The sequence below is a fragment of the Pyrgilauda ruficollis genome, unplaced genomic scaffold (genome assembly GCF_017590135.1).
Source record: "Pyrgilauda ruficollis isolate IOZ18807 unplaced genomic scaffold, ASM1759013v1 scaffold33, whole genome shotgun sequence".
NCBI classification, from domain to species: domain Eukaryota; kingdom Metazoa; phylum Chordata; class Aves; order Passeriformes; family Passeridae; genus Pyrgilauda; species Pyrgilauda ruficollis.
The window spans coordinates 2,693,440-2,707,454 of NW_024524711.1; positions in this window are offsets into that span (position 1 = coordinate 2,693,440).

Below are 14,015 nucleotides of genomic sequence, written 5' to 3' on the forward strand. Positions count from 1 at the left end.
AAAAAGGGCTGTATGCTGCCTGTTAGGATGGAAGAAAAGCATTCAGAAGCCATGCTTGCATGGCTGTAAATCACAGGGCTTTGACAGGAACTGTACAAATCCTATCAAAACCTATGCTAGAAACCATCTGCATAGGAAAGGATACAGGAGGAAGAAATTAAGGGAAAAAATTAGAACCTAAATTTCAGGGGTCTCAATTGTATTTTTGTTTAAATATTTTCTCAAAATATGTTCAGTCAAATGTATTTTGTAATACAAGAACAGAATTCTAAAAATGGGTAGTTTTTTGTCTACAATAAGTGGGTGACAATATGAATATTAAATATCCAAATGGATTGTTCCAGGTAACCTGTACATCAGCAAAAGTAATTTTGTATGATTAATCTAAGGAATAGCAACAGCTGCACTCCATGTTCTAGCAATACAATTTATTTAGCAGATTTACAATCTATTGATAACACCTGAACCTAATAGCAACAACCAAAATTCAATGTGACTATTAATGATTTGAATTTGATCTGGCAGGGATAGTATTTATACAGCATGCAGGAGAGTATTAGTTAAATCATGCAATCAAAATACTACCTGACAGAAATTGTGTATTTTAGAATATATTGTGTTAACGCATGGTAAACATCTTGCTGTGTCCAGCAAGTCCTGTGCAAGAGTACAGGCTTCAATATCTGAGCAACTATCATAATATCAAAATATTATATGCAACTAAAGCTCCATTAGTTTTCATACTTTGAATACCCCTGAACTAGGCCTTAAATTGAAACGAAAAAGTGTAGCTTTCTTTTAGTATTTAATTAATCATTCTCTGCAAGACAAACATAACATGTGCACAAGTACCAGAGTCTTTCACAGTAAAAGGCTGATCCTTCACTTTATTTCCATTCACTTAGTCAAAAGTCACACATGAGAACAGATTCACCAGAAACATTTCAAGTGGTAATAGGAGCCAGAAAAAGTCCTGAAGAAATGCAAATAGAAGTAAGTGTAGTGAAGCAGATACCCAAATTTAGGAAATTTGTCATTACATCTACTTGGAAGTGGTTGCTTTTATAATGTCATCAGTTAACCACAATTCAAACAGAAAGACTAAAAAGATATTTAGAGTGGTGACAGCTTCAGATTCAACTGATACGGGAATTCAATGTCTGCTTGAGATATATGGTTCCTTTTTCAGCTGTGATTGTTGATGCAGATAAGACTATTGCAAGCCAAATGACATCTTAAGAAAATTATGTCCCAGCAGGTTCAGAAATATCTCAGTTCAGTCACCCAAACTGAACAATATCCTCTATGTAAACAGTGCAATTAATAATGATGATGCTTTCATTAGCTTATTGCTAAGTATACTTCTGTGCCCTACACCAATCTGCCTTTTAACCTGACTTTACAAAGAAACTTGAGGTTTTTTCACTGTCCTGGTGAAGTCATATTAACAAACAAAACCACTTGCCTTTTAGACAGTCGACTTTTCTATCCATGAAAAATATGTTGTTTCATTACAGATTATTTTGGCAAGTGAAGGAATCCTCCTTTGACATACATAGCCCTAAACATTAATGTGCCATCCCTGAAAAGTAGATGTTTCCTCTTCTCACTGAGTTTCCAGGACTGGGTAATTCTGCTTAATTTTGGGCTCCTTTCAAAGACTAGGAGTGCCTCAAAAGGTAGAAAATCAAAGACTAAGGCTTAAATTCCCATTCTTTATCTCCCTACATAAGCAATGTTTTATCATGGCAACCTAGCAACACTGCCTTCTGGGTAGGCACAATGCTTCTTCAGTAGCAAGGAGGATCACAGCCTCTGAAAACAGGTTGCCTGATTTAGTGCCACAAGCACAGTCTTTGCACTGCACAAACTGTCCAAGTGGTCTGTGGGACCACTTTAATACTGAGCTGAAATACGATCAAAGTCAATCTTCATCCCATGCATACTTGCAGCACCATGCGCTGCATCACTTCCGAACTGGTACCCCACTCATTAGTGTGATCTGCTATTGTCCTAATGAGTCCACTGGCTTGTCAAGAGCCCTGGATCCTCTGTTATCTCAAACATAAAATAATTGTCTGCTTTTTAAAACTGCTCTCTCAAGACTACAGGAAAATAGAAAAGCATGGTTCAAGGCGACTAATTCACAGAGAAAATGTTTGAGCAGTACATTTAATTACCTAGACATTCTGAATTTATACCTACAAGGAGATAAAACCATAGTCAACACTTCCAAGAAGCAAAAAAATTTCCAGGTCTTTGGGGTTTTTTAATCTCTTTTTAATGGATTTCAATTGCCAAAACATCCCAGTTTCCCAAAGCCGGACAGTTCTGTTACACCATCTGACAAAGTTCCCAATGCAATGCCAGTTTTTTTGATCAAGCTCAAGAACAGTTCAGCTGACACATATCAATACTTTCACCAGCTTTAAGCCCATAATGTTACTTCATTAAAACAGGATTCCACATCAGTCTTAAAGCAATTGCTGCTACCTTTTGGCAACAGTGTGATTTTAGCATGAGCAAAGTCAGTAACTACCTGTCCCCTAGTTTGACAGAGAACACGTGGAACTTCTCAAACTAAATTTGCCATTATGCTTCAACTGTGTAATAGAAATTGTAGTATATTTCATAGAATCAAAGAATGGCTTGGATTGGAAATTACCTAAAAGATCATCTAGTTCCAACCCCTCTGCTGTGGACAGGGACACTTTTCCATTAGGCTGGGTTGCTTGGAGCTCCATTGAACCTAGCCTTGAATGGTTCCAGGGACAAGATATCCACAACTTCTCTGGGCAACATGCTCCAGTGCCTCACCACCCTCATCATAAAAAATTTTGTCCTAATATCTAATCTAAACCTACTCTGAGTTTGAACCATTCCCCCTTATCCTGTCACAACAAGCCCTTGTAAAAAGTCCCTCTTCATCTTTCTTGTATGCTCCCTTCAGGTACAGGAAGGCCACAATAAAGTCATCCCTAAACTTCTTCCCTTTTCCAGGCTGAACAAACCCTTATATTTATAAAGATTATGGTAAATATTAATGCTATTCTATTACAAAAGTGCTACTTAGCATTTATATGTCTTTGCTATAGTAAAATTTTTCTTTACAAAAGAATTGAGAGTTCAGGAAGAATAATATAAAATAAAATAGGCTAGAAGAATTCCCTCCCAGTTTGATTTATTGGCATACAAAACTTAGGCTCTACCCACAATTAGCTAGCTAATTTCCTTCAGAGTATATATTTGTTTTGAAAATATAAGATAAACAAACTAATTACACATGCTGACGGGTAATTTCAAACAGTCTCATCATGAAAATGCACAGGTTTATCCAGTTCTCCTAGTTGTCTTGTCTGGCTCCAATAAACCAAAGATGTAACTATTTTCCCCAGCAACAGTACCACAAACAACCATTCTAAAATCTGTTTATATAAGACAATGAGGTAAAAAGAAAAAGGGAATAGTTCTTAAGGGAAAGCTTTCCAATAATTTTCCAAATAAAATCCTAGCCTTGAAGCAGTTCAGAACTTAGATAATGAGAACACTAATGCAAGCTGTTAATTACTTTTTATTTCTGTGAAAATTGCAAGATATTTTGAGTGTAATTGGTACAGCTCCTCTACAATGTTGCTCCAAAGGCACTAGGAGGAGCTCTAATTGTTCCCCAAAAGACACTAATTTCCACCTAATAGCTATTAAAGCAGACCCAGTTTATTTGGTTTGTTAACGCAGATTTTGCATAACAAGTTCAAAATACATCCACAGCACAAAAATGCAACTTTATTACTAGAGCTAAAAAAGACCTCCTTTCAGAACAAATGTTCCTTGTTACTGTGGTCTCTCTCTGCACATATCTATCTCTATGTCTGTTAACACAGTTCATCCTGTACACATACTTTATCTCCTTTCTTCAGAAGTTGAATGGTGATGGCTGCAGGTGATTTGGCATACCAGGCTAGTAACACTGCCTGAGTGGGTACATGATAATGTACATATAGAAAATCTTTTTTCTGGTTTGGAAGAACACTATGATGACCAGAGGTAAAAGGCAAGTCTCTGTAGAAACCTGGTTTTAAATGGCATTTAAATAATGTCTTTAGCTCATTAGACGTGCATATTTAAGCTAGATGTGGTTAGGTACCAAGAACTGCATTGCAGTTACCTTAGGTTACATCTACACAACCACAAACATCTCCCCAGGCAGCAATTTCCTCTTTGCAGCCCTAAGAGCACCATACAGACCAAACCTGCTCTGTCATGTTCACTCTGCACTTGTAGTGCTCAGTATCTATTCTGTGCTCACCTGCACACTTCTTCAACACAGCATGTGCACTGTGTGCATTTGCCTGCTCAGGGCAGAGAAACAGACAGCCATGCTAAAGGATGGCTCCTACCTTTGTGCAGCACTCTCTACCATGACATCTGCTCTCACTGATCTTTCTTCTACATCTGCTGCATTTGCTCCTTGTACTTCTTCCAGAGGGTCTCTGATGTCTTCTCTTTCCAGTTTGTGGGCCTGGCTTTTTCCTGCATATGGGATCACAAGAATTGCTTCACACATCATAGGTTTTACTCCAGGTCACAGGCCTGAGCTGCCCATTCAGATATATGGTACTGCTGTGGTAGGCCAGCTCACCTGAGCCATCACTATTGCGTTTCTGATAGGAATGACTTATGTATACACACAGGATGGACAACAGTGGGACCACAATTTTCTGGATGTCAAGGAACATTTGCCTTATAGCACTAACACCCCATTTCCCAGGACACTATACTGCCCTCCAGAGCTATGCCATCACTAATAAAAGAAAGAGAAACCCATGTATGTCAACAATGAACAGGTTTGGTGGGTATGGGTTTCCCAAATATATATAACATAAGGTTGGTCAGGCCCTACCACCTAGGGGCCCCTCAGCTGCATTGGAGCCATCAACAAGAACCAAATTCTATTTGTTATCTTCCACGAGGTTCCTACCAAGAAATAAATGTCAAAGGCTCCATCACCCTTGAAAGACTGCTGAGAGAAATTAATACAGCAGCTGCAGCAGGTCAGGAAGGTAAAGCCAAGGTCTTTTTCCCAGGCACAGACACACCAGCCTACCCAAGGTTCAAATACCACCCTAAGGCTTGACAGACACTGTGTCTCCTTCTAATAAAAACACACAAGCACTCACTGAGGCACTCCCACTAGCCTTGACCACCCCAGTACCTTGCCCAGTGCATTTGTCAGCTGACTACATGATGGCAAACCTTAAGAGGCTGGATGAATACCAACAGGCCCAATCCCAGGAGTGGGATCTGCTTCCCCAAACATGTAAAAGTTCTGCAGCAGCCCCTGGGATAGTTTCCCAAAGGAAATTACTATGATTTCAAATTGAAAGGTCAGTGCCATGAAGAGAAGAGCCATTTGCATACAACTCTCATGCTGAAAGAAGCAGTCACAAGGAGAGTAAAACAGTTTCAGATGCTCAGCTCCAGATATAATTTGTACCTTGAAGATTAAAAACTCTGCAGCTGGCATTAGTAAGTCTGGCAGCCATGGAAGTTGTAGAGAATCCTGGCAGTCCTGAGGAGATGATATTTCTGCCTACATTCAGAGGCAGAAGATATTGCTATACAGATCTGTGGTTAAGAAAACTGAATTTTAAGCACTGCCAAGGCAGGCTGAGAGATCAGTGAGGCCAGCATCTACCCATGCAGTTTGAACAGATCATCCTAAACAACAAGCTCTAATTCTGAAAAAGAATCTCCTTTCCAGTTGTTGTAGCATTCATTATTAGAATTTACATCACAGATCCCAATCAGCTCTACCTCAAAAGATGGGCTCTAAGCACAAATCCAGTCACCTCTACCTCAAAAGATGAGCTCTAAGACATTCCATCCTGCATTGAAGAGAAGCTTACAGATGCAATGAAATGCCAGCATCAGTGCCCACCATGCCACTGTTATTCTCAGTGTATCCATTCAAAAGCCCAAGACATAAACATTTTCTTTCTTGGGTCCAGCTGATGATCACTAAATGCTACTCACATAAAAGTGCAGCTTTTCTGCATTCTACCCTCATCTCGGTATCAGGTGACTCATCTCTGCACCTGCCTTCAGTATCCAGAAGGAATCTTCTCATGCATGAGTGACTTGGATATTTTGTCCAATTCTATGTTATCTCTGTGTTTTTTCTAATCTGCTTCTACTTTGGCTAGATAAGGCTGCAGGGAGACCATGGCTTCTGCTTCCACTAGCTTGAGCATCTTAGTCAAGCTCAACATTCTCAAAAAAAAAGCTGCTAACATGCCACTTTGTCATGCATCAAGGCAGCATTCTCCTCCTCCTTTGCTACAAGTCCTTAAAGTAGTTAATCTGGTGAATATCTACATACTCAAGCTTAACTATATTCAGTAGACACTCTTCCAAGCTACACTCTTCCAATAATCTTGAAAATATATGCACAGAAGTTAGTCCTTTAAGGCAAGTAAGCCTTTACTTACATACCTTGGAGTCAGTGGACACACTCCAATTCTTGCAGCCTACTACTTTCACGCTTGTGGTTATGTTTTTGCAGCTTCTGGAAGAACATGGCCATTACCAGAAGTCAGGAGTTAGCACAGTCAGTGGGCAGTGCAAATTTTTATTTTGTCAGCTGAACTGTCATCTGTGGTAGCACAAGGTAAAGCTGAGAAAGCAGAGAAGCAGTACTTCTCTTAAGAAACATTGCAGATGTATTGGATTCTTGTGACACTGAGCAAGAGCTGGAGGAAAGGAATTAGAATAACTTTGTGGTGTCAGAGCTGTCACACAAAACTGAATTTCAGGTAGGGGAATTTAGGAATGGGAAAGATAAAGTGAGCTGTTTGTGGGCCGGTCAAACTGAATAACACTCAGAATATCAACAGTATGAAACTGTATAAAATGACAGCCTTTGCCTCCATCTGTCCAAACAGATTACTCTGTTGAGTTTGATTTAGGCAGGGAATAAAGATTAAAGAGCTTAGACAGGGACTCTAGCATGAAAACCTTTTCTCTTAAGACCAGAGCCACACTTCAAGTCTGTTGATGAGCAGAAGAGGGTAGCTGTTCCCTCCAGAACATGTCATTGTGCTATCCTTCAAAGCCAAAACTTGCTGCAGCTGGCAGTAACAGAATTCATGCATACAAATCAAGCTAAATAGGCCAGTTTAATGAGTTTTCTATATTGACTACCCATATCTTCAATAACATCCAGGGACTCTACCTGCTGAACTACTGATAGTTTTGATGCTATTTATTAATTTCAGTAGTGGTTTAGCATAAGCACCACACTTACCAACTCCAGCTTGAACGCATTTGTTATGTGTCAGTAATTTTCAACCACTAGCAATAATCTCCCACTTCTTAGACTTGCTTCAGTGTTGCTTGTTTCCTGCTTCAACTTACAAGACAGAGCTGCTTCTAGACTTCCCTTTTATTTATTGAATGGCCCAAACATCATGGAGTTCTTCCATGGTGGAACGGATGATGAACCTGAGGGAACTAGCTGATGCCATTGTAATGTTACTGTATAATCCTTGACTCACCACAAAAATTAGGAAGAATGCCCAAAGACTAGAAAAAAGCAAATGTCATCCTATCTTCAAGAAGGAGGACCCGGGGGACTACAGGCCAGTCAGACTCAGCTTGATCCCTTGGAAAGTGATGGAGTAGCTAATCCTGGAAACTATTTCCAAGCACATGAAAGACCAGAATCATATGGAAGATTCAGCATGGATTCACCAAATGCAGGTCATGCTTGACAAACTTGACAACCTTCTATGATGAAATTACTATCCTGGTAGAAAAGGGTGGAGCAGTAGATATTTAGTAAGGCTTTCCAACACTCTTCCACAAGGTTCTCACAGGGAAGCTGCTGAAGTATAGGCTGGATGAGGAGACAGGGAGGTGGACCAAAAACTGACTGATTGACCAGGTCCAGAGCCAACGATCAGTGGAAGCCAGTAACTGGCAATGTACCCCAGGGGCCAATACTAGGTTTAATCCTGTTTACCACCTTCACTAGGTGGTGGTGCAAAGTGTACACTCAGCCAGTTTGCAAAACTGAGAGCAGGGGCCAAAGAGCCATCCTGCCATCCCAAGGGAGCTTAACAGGCTGGAGAAACAAGCCAACAGGAACGCCAGGAAGTTGAATAGGAAGTGCAAAGCCCTGCAGCTGGACACCCCCATGCACCAGGATATCAGAGGACACCCAGCTAGGAAAGCAGCTTTCAGAAAATGACCTGAAAGGAGTGTGAAAAGGGGACAGAGTCAAACTCTTTCAAGATGTGCCCATTGAAACAACCAGAGGCAAGGGGCACAAACTGAAACAGAGGTGACATCAGGAAACACTTTTGCGCTACGAAGATGACTGAGCACTGGTACTGTTGCCTGGAGAGGTGCTAGAATCTCCCTCTTTGGATACAGGGTCATAGTGTTGGGCAACCAGCTCTAAGTGGCCCTGCTTAAGGGTGGATGGATCAGAAGACATCCAGACGTTCCTCCCAATCTCAACCACTTTGTGATATTTATTTCTTCCCCCTCAACTTCACTGAGCCATTGGGACTTTTTCTCATTGTGATGATACCTTTCATTTCTTCAGCTATACTGACATTTTGGGACAAATTTCTCCCCAGCATTTACAGAGTAGAGTCCTGGGTGTCAGATTACAGCACGACACAAATGAGTAAAAACAGACCTGCCAGATGGTAAGGTTTGATCTGAGCCGTGCAAGCTACAGTACTGCTTCCAGGAATCATCATCTCAGGGACTTCTGAGTCAAAAGTGAATTTTTGTACTTAATAGTAATTGAGATATTTTTCTTCTACTAATTAATCCAATCGGTTTTGGAACACATCTTTAGCTTCCACAATGTCCTGTGATGACCAGTTCCACAGCTGAATAGCATGTTATAACGAATTATATTTTGCACCCTACCATGGGCTAGGTGGCTTTGACACCCATTAACTCTGGCACTAATGAGAGTGGAAGAAGTTCCCTATGCAGTTTGTGCCATTCACAGCTTTACACATGTGTAACCCAGTTCTCTCTTTGAGACCAAAGAGCCTGGATGAGGATTCAGCAAACTGTCCCCCATACAGGAATCATTCAATTCCTTGATCACAAAATCAGACACATATTAAGTAGAATGTTTCCAGTTTTACTATATTCTTGAGATAACAACACAAATTATAAAGTGTTCAAGATGTCAGTACACCATAGATTTATACAGCAGTATATCCATTTAGTGGTGAACAGTTCAAGACAGAAAAACACATGGGCAGAGGATGTTGCTGAGAGAGGATGATGTTAATTGCATCTAAGCTTTGCAATGGAGCATGATGGCTTTAGAGCTGTGAATAAGCCTGGGAAATGCAGCATTTCTACACAAGGCGCTGAAAAGGACTCTAAGGACAGAAACAGCAGCTGCAAAGAGAGGAACAAGTAGCATCCACAGAATTTAAATATTCATGAGATAAGCCATAGCCACAGTATTGATGTTCAAGACCATAGAAAAAAAAAGTTACAGCTGAAATTATGCAATGACTTTTCAACTGTGTGTATAATGAAATAAGAACATACAACACCAACTGAATTTTTGGTCCTCTGTGTAGAAAAAAAACCCTAATGCAGTCTTTTTTCATCAGCAAATATATCAAACAAGAGACCAATTACTTACTTTTATAAACAAGAAGGCAGAAAGGCTTCAGATTTTTGTGAAGACATTAATAAAACCTCCCTGACTCTACCACAGCACACAGGCATGTCCCATTCACAAAAATGCTGGCTACTTTGGTCTGTGGCAGAATTAGGTTGGCTTAAAATTTGGCAACCACTCAAATTTTGCTTATTCTGTCTCCAGGAGAACAGCTCTTCTCAGAAAATTTACACATTTCTTTTATTTTCAGACTGCTACCTTCATCAGTTTTATGCTTCCACTGTTTGCCAGAGCAATTGAAGCCTGTAAAATATCATGTTAGCACGGAATGGCAGCAGTCACTAGATTTTCATGATAACTATCTCCAAAACATGTTCATACTTTTCAAAGATGTATTCACCAGCAGGAAATGCAGACCTGTCAGCAAATCCAGGGTGCTTGAAAGCTCTTGCAAATAAACAGTGATTTTAATTTGCTAAAGATAGTTCAACATATTTATGTAGCAATCTCACAAAGCAATACTCTGATTATTTTCAGCAGCTCTTGCAAGCAATGTGCACAGTGAGCATTTTTGTCCTAATAAACACTTCCAGGTCTTCTACTTCCAAGTAGAATAGAAAATTAAGATCTCAAAAGAGAATGACTCTTAAAATAAAACTTCAGGTTTACCTCTGATGTTTAGAGAGGAATGAAAAAACAATGCAAGATTGAACAATAAATATCAGGCTAAATACAAGCTTTAAATCCTTTAAATATAAGGATTATTGCAGCAAGTGTAGTGAGGCTGATGAATGAGCATGAATTACATGAACTTTTTGTTAACCCTCTCTGCTGTAAGAGGATAATATGGATATGATAGCATGGCACATTTAAGTCCTATCTGTGAATTTTTCAATTAGCAAATAAAAAGAGAGGAACAGTAATAATTTTGGCATCAAATGCAGATTTATGTATTTTTAAAAATTCCTAAAGAAAACCAATCTGACAGAGACAATGCTAATGTCAAATCACTGTCATCATAGGTATTCTATTAAACACTTCTTGCAGCCCTAACCTTAAAACTTATATTTGAATATTGACTGAATTACTTTTTTTTGTGATAATGACTCGATTTAGTATAACAACCATATGATTGTTATAGAGATTTGGACAATCTAGACTGGACAATCTAGACTGTTAGCCCATAGCCCACCAGTCACACATACAACTGGTGCTCTGCTAAGTTTCATTTGCAGCAAAGACATCTGTTGTATATTGATTTAATCCTAGCAAGTTAGAGTATATTTGTTTTCTGGGATTTCTGACTTCATAAAGGGCAAATAGTGCCTGACTAACCTAGTGGCCTTCTACAATGGAACTAATGGATCAGTCAACAAGGGGAAAAACAACTTATGTATCTTGAATTCTGAAAGGCCTTTGACACAGGAAATTGATCAATATCTACATGTGCCACAATCCAGATTTGGATATTCCTGTAATCTATGTTCCACTACAAATATTTTGTCCTAGATACCTAATTTTCAAAAAAATCCATTTATGGTGGAATGATGAAAAAGATTTTGGAGGAGTTGACTGTGATACAAAGTGTTTCACAGTCTCTCTTTATGACTCTGTCCCAAGTCAAAATCTGATTAATTGTACAGTAAAAATCTTGAACAATCTCCAGACAGGCAGAAAATAGGATATGCCAAAAATTGTTAAATCCAAAATCTTCCAGTGCACATACTTCAAAATAGCTCAAAGCCCAATTTTTTTACCAATAAAAAGACTAAGTCAAAGCATAATTGATCAAATTGGAATAAGATATCTGCAGACATTTGTAACCTCTATGATCAAAGGCAGAAAAGTAAAGCTATAGTAGCAGTACAAGGTATTTTAACATTATTTCAGTGCAGCAAGCAATAGAGTCACATGAAGAAATATATTTGCAATAAGAGTGAAATAATTTCAGCTTGTGAGTATTAAAATGAACTCTCAGCCTCAAAGACTTCTTAGTGATTGCAAATCCATTTAGAAGTACATTCTCTCCACTATTTTGTGGGAAAAGGTTAGCAAAATACAACTGCAAGGAGATGCACAAAACAAGGATTTAATTAAATACATGACAAAAAATGATGAAAAGAGTCTTCCAACTAAAAATTAATAACTTAAGGACAGAGTAATATATTTGGAAACCTCTGACAGACTGAAAAGCAATGCCAATCATCAAGACTGGACCAGGATTTTGGGTATTGTTGTGTGGCTGCTGACCCTGCAATTCGGGTGACTGGCACAAAACCACACAGAATTAAGAAACAATATTTAATCTTTGAATATAACATATGTGGAGATTAAGACTTACTGAAATTTGTCAGCCACTAATACACACAAAGTCAGCATAAAAGAGGATTTTTTTCAGTCCAGTGCTTTTCATAAATATTTTAATAGCTTATAAAACTTGAACTGTTTTTGCTTCACTGATACTTTAAAAGTAGTCCTAACAATAATAATTCACACTAATCATCTAGGCTCAAAACTTTGCTCATGTCCATTTTGTTCCAGTTTTTCATGAAACACGACTGTTTTGCACATGGATTGGACATGAGCCCTAATGTGCATGAATCCTGAGGGATCAGAAATGAAATGCAAATAATTAATGAAAGACCAAGAATTTTTAATCTACAACTAAGGAATGAGATTATCCAGCTGGAGGTTGGGACTGACCTCGTTTAATAGAATGGATATATTTGAGATTTGGGCTTTGCAAATGAGCCATAACTGAGGAAAGAGATTTTTTGCAGTGAGAGAAGAGGATTATGGTGAGGTGGCTGCTGTCAATGAGACTCTCTCCAGCACTGGACAAATTTTATTGGGAACAAGTTATTCTGTGCAGAAAAAATGAGTTATTATCTGAGAGTATTTATGAAGATTGATCTTATAGAAAGTACAACTACTGGCCAATATATTGACAACCCAGGCAGTCACTCCTGTCACTATACTCCAAAATGCATCTAAATATGGCCTAATCTTAGCTTTCCAATAGATATGTTGGGACAGTATTCATCAAAAGCTTGAGGCCATACATCAACAGGAAGTCCCACTTCACTGTTTACAAAAAGTATAAAGAAATTGAAAGTTTTATTACAGAGTATATTTGCAGGAACCAAATCTCACTTTTTACCATAGAAGGAGGGGGATGCCAGACCTCCTGAAACTGTTAAACACCAAGATCAAATACCCACCCAGAAAATCTTCAGGGAAATCACCATGTTTTGAATAGTAACAGAAGTCTGTGAGTCTTTAGTATTAGACTCTTGCACACAGAAGACAAAATCAGCTCAAATAATACTGTTAAACAGTACTTGTGACTGAGACATTCACTGCTGGTTTGTGTGGTACTATTGGCTGACTATCCAAGAGAAAGCAATGCTGCATTTGTCTATACCAACACACACCTTCTAAAACCAGTGGTGTTTAAAGACACTGACTGCATCAAAACTGTGGCTGGTTCTTCAAACTAGTTAAAAGAAATTTGCCAAGCAGTCTGCAGATGGATTTCATGACCTAGTTTTGTGCATTAAGGAAAGAAAGGAAAAAAAAAAAGGAAATAGATCAAATACAGACTTGCTCTTTTGGGGGATAAGGGGAGCAGAAAGGAACAGTTCTGCTTTCCTCCCAGTCCTTAGAGGAAGAAAAGAAAAATAACTGCAAGGTACTTTGTCACTCACAATCTTATTCACCTTGAATGAGACACATGAGATTCTCACATGAACAGCTGCAAACTTTCTGAACCAGCAACAGTTGAGTCACTTTGCATACAATTGCAAGACTCATATGAACTCTCAATTGATGAAACCATTCTCCCATAGGTAATTTGTAGTACTTACAAGCTGTGTTCATGTTACAAAATAAACCTAAGAAGCAAGCCTGGGAGTAGCCAGACACCTCATCTACATATTAAATACCCCAGAAATTCAAGTGGCTCAGTCTGGAATGAAACCCCAGAATGACTGGGGTAAGATACTAGCAGGGATTGCTTTTCAGAGGTTGCATGGACAAGATCTCTCTAATACCACATCACCATGTCTGTGTCAATAGATTTGTGGCTTCCCAAGCTCTGACACATCTCAACACCATACTCTCCATCCTTTCCTTCTTGCCACAGAGTAACCAACTTAGCAAACTGCGTAGGGCCTTACCCATTACTTTGGGGCAGAGCCTATCTCTGCAACCATAGCAGGGGAACACCAGAGCCAATGCTGCAGCCTAAACCAGCATCACACAGAAAAAAGGAATAGTGAGCTACTAACACACCAGGAAGCATGGCCAGCTGCCCTTCTCTGCTCTGATGAGCTGTTTAACTGCAAGAAGA